The following is a 13,951-nucleotide window of genomic DNA, read 5'->3' as shown; positions in this document are numbered from 1 at the left end:
TGCCCAGAATATAGACATGAGGAGGAGTGATGTCTAATTTAGATGGAAAATCTAGGATCAGTCAACACGAACTCTTAAACTAGCTTCCAGTATGTCCAAGCGTAAGAAAATATGGCACTGCTAAGAATAACTCATTTCTATACACTCCAGAAACAGCAGACATTCCCAGATAATTAGGGTGTCGCAAAAGCCTTAGTGCAATTTTAAGCTGTTAAGTGGAGCTTTAAGCTATCAAAGCTGCAAACTGCACTGAGACTTCTGGGACACCCTGTTGAGACAGAGGAATAGATAACGAATGAAAGATTGTGTAACTTTGTGTATGGGGAAGGATGGAGCAAGGGGGATCAAGAGGGGTAAGGGTATGGGAAATTAAAGTAAGTGTGAGGGGGCAAGTAGAGAAAAACAAAGAGGAGTGGTCAGGAACCAACAAGCTATCAGTAACCTTTGCATCCCCAATACCTAGCCCAGTGTTTGGCACATAGTAGGCACTTTAAAAATACTTGTTTTGTTGATTGATGTTAATATGTTGCATTATGATATTTTCTCTGTGTACATTAGGGTTTTTACTCAGACACATTTCTGGAAGATAGATAAGAATTCTATTTGTCCTGACTCATTTCCTTGGGGGTTGGTGTAATTCAACAATGGAATGCTTTCTGGATGGGAAACCAGTGGTTCTAGGAATCCCATTTTTAGGAAATTCATGATTAAGATCTCTCTTTAGCTAAATGCTAAACAGGCTTACCTATTAAGAGATAGCTTTTACAGTGAAGTCTAGTGGAGACAACTGCAACCTCATTATTTCTCAAACCATGCCAAAATGAAATGTGAAGCTAATCGTAACCTAATTACACCTGCTTCTTCCGAAATTAAGCTCGGTTTGCTTGCTACATTCTTTGCCTGTCCTCATGAGGTTAAGAATCAATGACGGGTCAGGCCTTATTGCATGATCGGTCAAAGGATTTAGATTTAAAAGTTGAGAAGAAGTAGAGATCATTTAGTCTGACTCCTTCATTTTATTAAGATGAAATGGAGACCTAGAGAGTTTAAGTGACTGCTGATGGTCACATAAGTAATATAAGACAGAGCTGAGACTCAAACCCAAGTTGTTTGATTTCAAATCCAAGATGCTTGCCACTCTACCATGATACCATACATACACAATAAAATGCACAGTATCACAGTGTACTGATTATATCTAATGACCACTTAAATTTAAGTCCCTAGCAGTTTTATGCTTGAGCTAATTAAATATCAAAAACAACAAATTTTTTGCCATCAGATTTTACCACCTCAGAACAGTGACATGATCTATGGAAAATCTGCCATATACAACAATGGTATTGAATGGGTGGAAAATAAGCCTGTAGGTAAAGCCTGAGTCTGCCAGAAACATCAAGAATGCTGAATGGTCTCCAAAAGGTGAGGTCACAGCCCAAATTCTTTGCAAACTAATCAGCTCCAGATGGAAAAGCATTGTACTGCCAGAGTAAAGAGTTAGATTGGCCCATTTCAGAACCTTCTTATTACCCAGGGATGTGTGCAGTGACCTGCTACCCACCTGGAGACTACAGACCTTCTGTTGATTGATTCATTGGGATAGCCGTCAAAGGAGAGAGATTTTTTTACTATTACAGTTGATCTCCATTTGGCTTCATGGTCAAGTACGTAGGAACAAAAGTCAACTAGGAAAACAGGAGGCCTCTAAAGCCACTGCCCAGATGGAGACGGTGGTTCCAGGGGAATTCTCATTCAGGTACTCATAAGAGTTCGCTTTGCCTGGAAATAGAACCAGTTTAACCTTCAATAACGAAAGAAAAGGTTAACTGTCAGGTGAGCCCTGAGATAAAGATGGTCCTCAGAACAAAGGGAGTAGGCCAACACTAATTCTTTAGGGTCTGTATCAACTTATTATAAGAGTAAGGTATGTAGGTCCCTAGAAATTAGGATTCTAAGTCTGTCCCAGGTCCTGCCTTTGAGTCTGTATGACTTTTAAAAAGTTAATTTAATTGTCTTTCCTTCCATTGTCTCCTCTGAAAAACCCTTGGGAATAATGTAGGTTCCGTTTCTCAATAGGGATGTGGTCCCAATTTAAGAGAGTGTATGTTTCATGCATGTTCAGTTACTGAGAAAAAAAAATTGCCCCTGAATAAAATCTATATCTGAGGTTGATTTTCTTGAGGAAGATTGTGGTAATAAGAAGATAGATTTAGATCTGGAGGGGATCTTAGAGATCATTTAGTATAACCCTCTCATCTTACAATTAAGAAAACTGAGAGCCAGAAAGTGTGTCTTGTCCAAGATCACCCAGATTTTAAGCAAAAGAAGCAAGATTGGATCCAGAGAGCTCTGGCTCCAAACCCAGGTATCTTTCTATTGTACTGAACTGCTTCTATTGAAAGCATCTTAGATATTATTCCCTACAGAACTCTTGAAATGTCTAGTAAGTCTTTCAAGTTTCAACTATTTCTTGGGAGCCAGCAGAGTAGATTCCACCTGAAGAATCAAATATCTATCCCAAATCAATAGCAGCTTTTTAAAAATTAGAAAGTACAAGTACAGTAATTCCAGAGAAAATTCCAAGTAACAACAAAATTCTGTCTTCTCAGGCTCCATAAAACTCCATTTTAAGGTGAAAGGGGTTTTTTTGCTGTTTGGGTTTTTTTTTTTTAATTTTTAAGTTCATATAAAAGAGAGTCTCCGTTTTGGCTAATCATTAACTTTAAGGAGACTAAATGGACTAATTTTTTTTTATTCATTTGTCTCAGCAGAAAATAACTGGAGTAAATCAGTAAGATTATGATTTCAGGTGAAGGATGGGGAGAAAAACTCACGAAAGAAATAAGATCTCATGAGAAAAAACCCTAATGGTTGTGAGGGTACAGGAAGGATGTCTGTGAATACATAGATGAGAGTCAGTGCTGTGGATCCAGAGAGATAAAGTCTCTCCGGAAGAACTGGGATCTAATTCTACTTCTGATACATTCTAACTGTGTGATCCTGGGCCAGTCTCTTTATCTATCCAGTCAATTCTCAAAGATCGGAAGCTGCAAAACAGTGAATAATGTGCATGTGCATACAGACTTTCCTCTCTGAGAATTCCCTATGCAAATGAAAAAAATCTAAACCAAAATACATACACAAACATGGATACACTCAGAGAGGTGGATAGGAAGGATCTACAGTTTCATTAACTCAGGAAACTCTCTTAATAGATAAATCCTAAGGATATATTTAAGGCACACAGAAGTTAAATGACTTGTACTTAATTAACAGGCAGAATTTGAACTTTATACACACATATATACACACACATACATGTATGCACGTACACACATATACACATATATGCATGTGTGTGCATCTACATGTGTGTATACCTACATGAATATACACATATGTGGCAGAGTTCAAATTCTACCTCTGATATATACACACATGTGTATTATAGATATACCCATTTATGCATAAATGTACACATGCGTATTTATAAATATTACTTTATGTATATATGTATACTGTGTGCACATGTGTGTGCAGACCATACACGCACATGTTGTGAGGACTTATATATACATATCTATGTGCGTGCATCTGAATGCATATGTATATGCATGTATAAATATGTGTGATTATATGTAAATAGATATAATTACTATTAGAGATTTTAAACAAAACACATTTGAAGAGTCATTCATGAATCCTAAAATAAAACAACAACCCCAAGCCCCTAACAAATGCAAAATTACATGTATTTCTTTCTCTTCTGAAAGAACCTGAAATCCTAGGGAAGCAAATTCAAAGCACATAGGGGGACCATGTCTACCCCATTCTCCTTTGGGTCCATTAGGCTTGAACATGTTGTCATGACTTTGGTAATGGTAGCACACATGGTTCTACAAAAAGAAGACGAGTTTTGTGTTGTTTTTAATGAAAAGAAGGGGCTTCTTTTTCTATAAGAATTCTCACCTTTTTTTGACTCATCACTCATCATCCTTTTATATTTCTACATATTGATTAACCTTAAGACCAGAAGATGTTAAGTGGTTAAATAGAATTCTGCCATTTCATCAAATCCACATTTAGCTGAGATCATGGAATTGCTCCATTATCCTATTAGTTCAAAGGAACTCCTTGATATCTCCAGAATCTCCATATCCCCTCAGCTTTCATATGGTAAGAAGAAACCAGTGAGGGGTGGAAACAACAACAAAGGGGTGGAAAACTTTCAATGGAACTTTGAGATCCTTTATCTTCTGCTCTTATTTCCCTCCATAACCTCCCTGAACACAAACCCCCACCCCAGGTATGCCCAAACTTTCAAAGCAGTCACTAACTCAAAGAGAACAACAATACAGGTATTAAATTCTTGGGGTCAGGGAGCAAATGAAAGAAGGAGAAAATTAGGGGTTTTTTTTCTTTATTTCTTTTAGACTTATTGGAGACTTATTCAACAAAAGCAACTCCACACACACACACACACACACACACACACACACACACACACACATCCCCCCCATAAGGACATGATGAGTTTGTCTCAGTGTCCAGTCTTTGAGGACGTGTATTTGAGAAAGAACCAAGAGTTCGAGAGCCTCTTTGGGGAACTCATTGAAAATTACAATCCAAATAGGAGATAAAGGGAATGGGAATCTTTTTTTTTTCCAAGCTTGGAACTTAATCCTTTCTAGATTGTGGCTTCCAAGCTTCATCATCATAGCACCAATTATACACGATTTCTCTATGATTTTCAGGCTAAGGCTTTCCACAAACAACCTGAGAAAGAGGCAAATGCTGTTATCCCCATTTTACAGATGAGGAAAATGAGGCTTAGAGAGGTTCAACAGTTGCCCATGGTCACAGCGCTGAGTGGAACCCCTAGATTTTCGAACTCCCCATCCAGTACTCTATGCATGAGGAAAGTATCTTTCTCGTCCTCGCTGACCTTGCTCAGTGCCCTCACTCCAGCCAAAGCGCAGCGGCTGCTCTGTGAACAAACAGTAGCCAGCATCACAGGGCTGAGAGGATGGAGAACCCCCAACTCCTGCCCAAACTGGTCGGAGAGGATGGTCAGGATAAACTTCTAGGGAGCATCTGTGGCACTGGGGAGACGCAAGGGCATGGGATGCAAAAAGAAAGTCTTTTCTAATGTCCTGGCTGCCTTATCTTCATCCACCACCTCTCACCCACCTGCTAAGCGCCAGCCTTTTTCGAGAACTAACGAGGTCACTTGAGGCATAATCCGTCTTGGTTCTCAGCCTCTGGCCATAAAACTACACTAATATCCATGAAGCCCAGAGAACTAGTGGACCGGCAAGCGCTACAAGCCGTGACTGCCTCAGTTTCCTCTCATCATGTGCAAGACCTCCCTCATCTCCCCCTCCCCAAGCTGAGCCACACCACCAAATACCCCGGTTGCTGTTAGAAAATCGAAAAGCGAGGTGGTAGAAACGCATGATTCCTAACTAACCGTGAGGAAATCCAACATTCCTCCAGATCTGCTCCTACTTACTTGGAGTTGTGAATCTCCGCTCTCCTGCTCTGGCTGATGGTCAATGGAGAGAGGAGGCTGGCTGCTAGGATTCTAGCGGCAGGAGATAGGGTAGGAACAGCCCCGCTGACTCCGCTGCTGTTGCTGCTGCTGCTGCTGCCGCTGCTGAGGAAGCTGTTTCTCCAGCTGCTCTCTCTCCTTTCTGGACAGGATCACTCACTTGTCTCTTCCTTTCCCCCCTTCCAGCTGTGGTTTTCCTTGCCCGCTGGGACTTGCTATGAAAGATTTCTGGACTCCAAGGCAAGGGAACCTGATCCTCCCTTGGACTCAATTACGCCTTGACAAACGGAGAATGGAAGGAGGGAACGAAAGGAGGGAGGGAGGCAAGTGGGCAAAGTGAGGAAGCCAGCACCAGCAAGGGCACTTTTTAACTCGTGAGCTGATTGGAAAGTTTATTAAAAGCAGGTCACTCAAAGGGCAGTCTCTCTCATTAGAAGCAAAAAAAAAAAGTAGTTTCAGGAAAAGGAGATGAGATAGCAAATTGGACTTCTGGACTAATAATTTTTTTTTCAAAAAGGAAGTCTTGACATCACATTTCTTCTCTGAAACTTTGTGCAGTTGAGAGGAATGAGCTTTTTAACCAGGTTTAGATAAGTAGGGAATCAAAGTGATAAGCCTCCGAGACTCTGATTACAATTAATACCATGATGTAATAGTACTATGGGAGGAAAAGTTTTGCAGTGGTACCAAACAAAATAAAATCGGGGTCACTGAACCATATATAAAGATTCCTACTGGCAGAGAATTGACTTGGAAAACCACATATTAATATTTTTTGTTGTTGTTCAGTCATGTCCCACTCTTTGTGACCCTGTTTGGGGTTTCTTGGCAGAGATACTAGGGTGGTTTGCCATTTTCTTCTCCATCTCATTTTACAGATGAGGGAACTGAGGCAAACAGGGTTAAGTGACTGGTCCAGGGTCACACAGCTAGTAAGTGTCTGAGGCCAGATTTGAACTGCTGAAGATAAATCTTTTTGACTCCAGGCCTGGTGCTCTTATTCATTTCTTCACCTACCTGCCTTCATATTAATGTTATCTGTTTTATTGTATTTTTCTTTATTTTGTTGAATATTTCCCAATTACAATTTAATTTGGTTAGGGCTGCACTTGTGGGCCCTATGTTTGACACCTCTGTGAGTTGGCCTTGAGGTCCTGAAGACCTCAGATACATACTCTGACTGTGTGACCTTGCCCAAGTTGCTTAAATTCAGCATCCTCAGGCTACAACTTGCAGAGAAGATGAACTTCCTCACAGGAAGCTTCCTAGATTGATGGTCTGGTCTAAGACAAACAAACAAAAAAACAAAAATAATTTGCTTCTATATAGTTCTTTACCACTTACAAAGTGCTTTCTTAACAGCAATCCTGTGAGGTTTGTGGCTCAAGTATGATTATCCCCTATTTTACAGCTGTGGAGACTGAGGCTCAAACAACATAAAGTGATGTGTTCATGGTCACACAGCTACTAAATGTCAGAGCCAGGAGTTTGTCAGCCAGTCAGTCAACAAGCATTTAATTAGTGCTTACTCTGTGACAGTCACTGTGCTCCTGATTTCCTAACAAAGTAGAAAGAAAAAGGACAGATATGGGGTGGGGGGAAATGGATCTACTGACCAAATATCTTCATGCCATTACCACCATCATTCCTTCCTTCTGAAGTTCCTACTGGTTCAATTATCCAATCCTTCTTAAAGAATTTCCCATTCATCTTTGTATAGTAGACTGAGCCCCAGTGACACTCTAAGCAAGAAACTACTGAGGTCTAGGGCTTTTGATCAGATCTACCTATTAATGATGTTGATGTGAGTGCCTTAATCAGAGAGAAAGAGACAGAGAGACAGAAAGAGAGGCAGAAACAGAGACACAGAGGCTGATATTCTTTTCATTCAATCATATTTCTTTCATAATAAGTATAAAATATTGCACCAAATGATTATTTTTTTCATTTCAAGTAAGTTGCACAGAGCAAAATTTAAAGGAATGCAAGCATCCAAGAACAATTATTAATTTATTTCTTCATGTTGAACATATGTTTATTGAGAATGTGTTAAGTACAAGCTACTATGTTGAGAATTTTGGTGATACACAGAGAATAAGGTAGCATGACTTCTGGTGTTAATGAGTTTATAATCTGGGATTAAGAAGTTCACGAAAAAATATAATACAAAATAAAATATCACAAGTGTTATTAAAAGAGTAAAAAGGTACCATGGACATTCAGTGGAGTGAGAGGCTATGACTAGGAGGAGCAGGGAAGATTTCATTAAGGGAGTGGCATCTGAACTGGATCTTAAAGGATGATTTTGTAGGATTTTGACAGTCGGAGACTGAAGAGAAGGATATTACAGGTGATATGTTGCTATGCATGAGTCAGTCAAGTGTTAAAATCTTTAGAGGTCAAAGTGAAAGAAGACTGGGAAAAGACAGTAAGATTTAGGGAGTGAGAGGTTACCAGTGTCTTTGGAGAGAGCAGCTTTCACAAAATGATGGAATTAGAAACCAGATTACCAGGGGTGGACAGAGAAAGTGGAATGTGCTTGATGAAAATTTGGAAGGGAAAGGGAGAGAGAGAAGGTAAAGTTCAAGTTGGCAATATCAACTAAGTTATGGGAAAAACTTTGTATGTTTGTTAAGGACAGCAGAGACCTGGGCATGTCTTTGCCAGAGGGAGAACCATTACTAGGGAGGGAAAGATGGAAATGCAACAGAAAAAATTATTAATTTAATATTAAATTATTACGGTCCTGGGCATAGGAATAGGTGTTAGGACCATGACATAGTCCTACCTCTCTATTAAGAATAAGTACCAGCATTTCTTTATTCTTACCAGAGAGATTAGGACTATTGGAAGAAGGACAGGATGGACAAAGATAAAAGGAAATTTTGAGGTAGAGAAGGAGGGACATTAAGGAAGGTCACATTGGGTAGGCCTCATAATAGTAGGAAGAATGGTCATCTACTAAAGGTGAGAGATTAGGGACCTTTTGGAACAGAATTTGGTAGGAAGTTAACTTTTTTTTAATCTGTGACTTCATGCAGTCTAGTATCCACATAACTTGGAATCTTGGAGAGTTGCCTCGTCACTCAGTCAGTTAAGGAATATTAATCCCCTACTATGTGCTAGGTACTATTCTAACCATTGGGAACACAAAGAAATATAAAGTGCAGCCCGTACTCTCAAGGAGCTCACAGTCTAATGGAGGAGACAACATGAAAACAACTGTTTACAAACCAGCTACACACAAGACCTATTGGAAATAGTAATGAGCAGAGGGAAGTCACTAGAGTCATCTGGACCCTGAGACCTTAAGTGACTTGCCCACAGTCAAACAGCCAGTATGAGTCAAAGGCAGAAGCAGGTATTCTTGACTCTGAGGAAAGCTTTCTATCTACAAAGGCATTCTATCCAATCAGAGAAGAATAAAAGAACTATGGAATAGCAATGACCTTTATTCACTAATCCTTACTCTTATCAACCCAGGTTTGTGCCAAGCTTGAATAGATCCTTTCTTTATAATCACCTTGAATGCCTCAGATCAAAAGCCTTCTTGAGGATAATTATGGCTGCAATGCTATTTTTGCTTATCTAATGAAAGATGTCTATCCTTTACCAAAAAGTAATTTACTAACAATTGCTTTGCTCTGAGACAATTTCAGAAAATTTGCATTTCAGATTTCTTTGAACATCTGTTTAAATCTCCAGTAGTCGCTCATTGATGTGGGTCTGAAGCTCAGGAGAGAAGCGGAGTCTGGATATATAAATATGGGAGTCATTAGCATAGAAATGACAATTAAACTCATGGGAACTGATGAGGTCACCAAAAGAAAGAAAGAATAGAAAGGGAAGGGAAATAGGCCCAGGGCAGAGCTGTGGAGACCACCTACTTCTTCTGGGAAGCTTTCCCTGACCATTCTAGCCTGAACTTCTCTCTCCTACATTTGAACTCTTGCAGCATCAAATCTGAACTCTTTCATCGTACTGCTTATAAAGCACTTGTCATTTGCGCTATCCCATTGTTACATTTTTCTTCGGAAGGGATGTCATTGGGTACTCCATGACTTGAAAATGTGATGACGGTTTTTTCTCAATTCAGGATGTCCCAAAGATATCATTTTACTCATCTATTATTTAAGTGAATTGAATCAAGTGGATTTTTTTTGTCTTGAATTGGAGGCATTTTCTAAATGTCTTAAGATAAAGATCTCACATGACAGATTCCATTTAAAAATGATGTCAATGTTTGAGGGGCCAGACAATTCATAGGACTGCCTCTTTTGTAAGGATATAGCACTGAGGGAGTAGGATATCTATATCATGGAAAGACCACTAGACTTGCACTCAGCAGGCCTACTGTAGTCTGAGTCTTTACTCCGATTACTAGCTGTATGTCCTTACACAACTTGCTGCCTCATTCTGCTTATTTGTATAATGGGAATAATTAGTCTTGTATTCTTTGCCATATAGGAATTTTTGAGGGGCAGTTCTGATGCTGATATTATCCACCTCGACCAGAAAATGAAAATTTGAGAATGTAAAGGAAAAAAACTGATTCTTCTGAATATCCTTCTAAGACCTAAATAACGAGCAAGTGATAATAGCTCACATTTCCATAATGCTTTTTCCACAATGGGGACAGGTGTCAACTGGCAGCTTTGTTGCGCACTACCCAGTTATGGATCATAGATCCAGGGTAGACTGAGAAGGGGGCCTGTACAATGGGTGGCATTCCCAGGTAGGGAGGCCCTAGGTAATGAACTGAGGAATGTGGAAGTTTAGCAGCAAGCAGCAGCATTGTGGCTTAGACCCCAGGACCACAGTGGGATCTCGGTCCCAGCATTCAGCCCAGGCTGCAGAGGAATCACCAAGGCAAGAATCCCAGACCAAAGGGGAGCCTACAGTTCTGTCACTGTGAACTGATAGAATTTTCCAAATGGTTGAAAAGAGCTGAGTCCAGCAGCATCTACCGCTCAGACCCAAACCCAGGTCAGAACTCTTCAGAGTTCACACTAGCAGCCTTGGATCAGATCATTTTAAAAGCACTGAAAACTTTCAGGTCTCCAGCTTTGTCCTTGAGAACCAGGAGTCACATAACATATAATCTATACATCTTTTAAGATCATGACAAATTCTTTCTCAGTCAATCCAACAACAAGCCTGCCAAACGCTATTCTAGGTGCTGGGATACGAATGCTCAAAATGAAACAATCCCTAATTCCAAGGAGCTTTCTTTCTATTAGAAGAGGCAGCAAGTACATATATAAGTATATGTATATTATAAACCTAGAAAAAATAAAGACAAAACAAATACAAGGTAAATAGGCAGAGAAGGCACTAGCAGTTATAGTAAATGGATGAGTCTTCATGTAGAAGATGATACTTGAGTAGGATCTTGAAAGAAGAGAGAGATTCTATAAGCCAAGGGTAAGAGCAGAGTATATTCCAAGAATGAGAGTGACCAGTACTAAGGTGTGAGGATGGGAGTTGGAGTGTTTTGTGTGGAGAAAAGAGAGAAGGAAGGGGAGTAATATCAGCCTGGTAGCACCCCAATATGGTGCTAAAACCACTTGCCCTGGTGCTGGAGTTCTCCACATGCAATATGCTCAGTATCCAAAGAGTTCTGGACAAGTGACTCACCATGACTTTTTCTGGATTTTTCCATCAAGATTCAATCTGATACATTTTCTTGATCAGTTTAAAAGGGTTTTGTGGAGGGGAGGTTGGTTTTACTGCTTCCTGCAATTCTACTATCTTGGTTACACTTCTTGGACAGACTATAGAAAGGAATAAGAGAGGAAAGGCAGTCTAGGTGGGAAGGAGTATAAGACTTCAGCAAGAGCCTAGAAGCCAAAAAGCAAATTAAATTATCTGGAATAGGAGGTTCATATAGGACAGTATCAGGAGGTAAGGTTTGCAAAGTATCTTGGTGATAGATTGAAGAGAATACTGAATAAAAGACTCACTAATTAGGACAGAAACTTGTTGTCTTGTCCCAAACTTAGCCGTCCTTAATACCACCATCCTTCTAATTATCTTCTAATTATCCAAAGTTTTCTACAACTCCATTTTCCTCTCCTTCACCCTCCACAGCCAATCAGTTACCAACTCGTGTCAATTTTAACTACAAAATCTCACACCTGACCCCTTCTCTCCATTCTTATAGCCACTGACCTAGTGCAGGTTCTCATCTCTCATCATCTCTCACCTGAACTATTACAATAGTCTCTTAATTGGACTCCCAAGTTTCCAAACTCACCTCTGTCTTATCTGACCTCAACACATCTACCAAAATAATCTTCTTAAATCATAAGTCCTACCATGTCTGCTCCTTGGATCAAGAAGTGGCTCCCTATTGCCTACATGACTCAATTACTTCCCATCATTCCTCATCACACATCCTAAGTTCCAGACATATTCTCTCATCTTCACCTTTTCACAGACTTTTCCCTGATGCCTTGAATATACTCTTTTATATATCAATCTTTAATTCCTAGAATCCCTGGATTCCTTGAAAGCTGAGCTCATGGAGCCCCTTCTATGGGGCTTCATAATCTCTCTAGAAGTTAGTGCTTTTCCCCTGCTCAAATTGCAATGGATATATTGATTTTTTTTTTAGATTAGGTGAAAGGGGTCATTACTTGGCTCATTTCTTACCTAGCCTTAATCACTGAATGGGCATTGACTCAGTCAAAGTGAGGACTGGGAAAGACTTTAGTTTAAAAAAGCCAAGGTCTCCCACTGCATCTGGGACCATTTTCAGTTGTCCTGAACTACATCTTGCCACTGGACCCAGATGGCCCCAAAGGAGAGGGTGAGGCTGGTGACTTTGCACTTCACTTCAATCCAATTCACTTGCATGTCATGGCAACACCTCCCTGATGGCATGTCCTTTTCTAGAATGAAGGACAAACAACAACAACAACAACAATAGCCAGAAGGGAGTTCAGAGGTCATCTAACCCAATTCCCTTATACTATAGTTAGGGAAATTGAAGCCTGTAGAGACTGACTTAAATTTGCTCATAGAGTAAGTGGCACAGCTGGGGTTGGAACTCACATTTTCTAACTCTAAATTCAGTACTCTTCTACACTGTGTGTATATGTATGTATATATGTGTGTGTGTGTATATACATACACAGATATGCATGTATCTGTATGTACACACATACACATAGACATACATATATGTATGTAGATATATACACATACATGTTCATATTACCTATACACATGCACATATCTGTTTACAAGTATCCCCAAAGTATAATAGAAGTCTTTTATTGAAGGAGCTAAAAAGATACTTGGATTGGATTGTACATTGTTCTGTAGGTGGTAGAAAAGTTCCTCACTAGGAAAAAGGGAGATATGTATGGACAGAATGAAGGGTTGAGTTACAAGATAGAAGAAAATAAGGAGACTTTTATCATCATTCTTGTGCTCCAATATCTATAATGATTCCCCATTTCCTATAATATCAAGTATAAATTCCTCAATTTAGGATTCAAAATTTTCCATATTCTAGCTTTTCATGTCCTACACCAGTTGTCACCTACTACTCCCCTAGCCAGACTAGTCTATGCAGTATCATCCCACATGCCACTTCTAGAATATCCACCCTTTTCTTTGACACTTACTCAAATCTTGCCTACCTTTCTAGACCAAGTCCAATGCCTATTTTCTCCACTAATTTTTTTTCATATTATCCACTTACATTGATCTGTCCCTTTTCTGATCTTCCATAGCAAGATTCACTTTCCTTTTTCTTAGTTAAAATTGTGGTTTGAACATTATTGCCAAGATCACAAAATCATAGGATCTTGGAGTTGGGAAGGGACCATGGAAGTAGGAGTGCCCAATGTGCACCTGAATAAGAATCTCTCCTACAATATGTCTGGCAAGTACTCATTCCATTCAACCTCTTCCTGATGACCTCTAGCAATGGGGGACCAGCTTGTCCCAAGGTAACCCATACTAGCTTTAATCATCAAAGAAGCTTATCCTTACATCTAGCTGCAATCTTTTATCTTGTCTTGTTTAATGGGGAAGAGATCTTTGCATTGGAAATCCCAAGTGATAACTGTTCTTTAGGCTCCAACCTGCATAGCAACATCCTCCATCTCAAATATATATTTTGGCACTTAAAGGTTCATTCATTCATTGGAGGATTAGTGAGGATCTAGTATATTAAAAGCAATGTGCTCTCTGTTTTTCCATGTTATTTCTTCTCATCAAGATTGCAAGCTCTTTGAGTACAAAGATCTTGCTAATATTTTTACAGCTCCTATGGTGTCTAAGCATACAGTAAGCAATTTTTTAAAAGCATCTGCTGAATTTAATACTTTTTGTTTAATAATTATATTTTATTTATTTTAACATTTCTTTTAAAAAAAAATAGAGTTA

General features: G+C 39.4%; 1 protein-coding gene across 2 annotated transcripts in view; it reads right to left on the bottom strand.

The window, feature by feature from the left end:
• Window positions 1-5,956, bottom strand: part of PTN (pleiotrophin) — a 127,980-nt gene extending 122,024 nt beyond the window's left edge. Inside the window, exon 1 of one of the 2 annotated variants that reach the window (XM_020998081.2) lies at window positions 5,513-5,956. The gene's annotated coding sequence lies outside the window, so the exon portion shown is untranslated. The remainder of the gene's footprint in view (window positions 1-5,512) is intronic. The other variant, XM_020998079.2, reaches the window with a different exon arrangement.
• Between the last annotated feature and the right edge of the window lie 7,995 nt (window positions 5,957-13,951).

The sequence above is a fragment of the Phascolarctos cinereus genome, unplaced genomic scaffold, assembly GCF_003287225.1.
Source record: "Phascolarctos cinereus isolate Bilbo 61053 unplaced genomic scaffold, phaCin_HiC Scaffold_1;HRSCAF=81, whole genome shotgun sequence".
Classification (NCBI taxonomy): domain Eukaryota; kingdom Metazoa; phylum Chordata; class Mammalia; order Diprotodontia; family Phascolarctidae; genus Phascolarctos; species Phascolarctos cinereus.
Note: the sequence above shows the minus strand (reverse complement) of the source record. Positions and strands in the feature narration are given on the sequence as shown.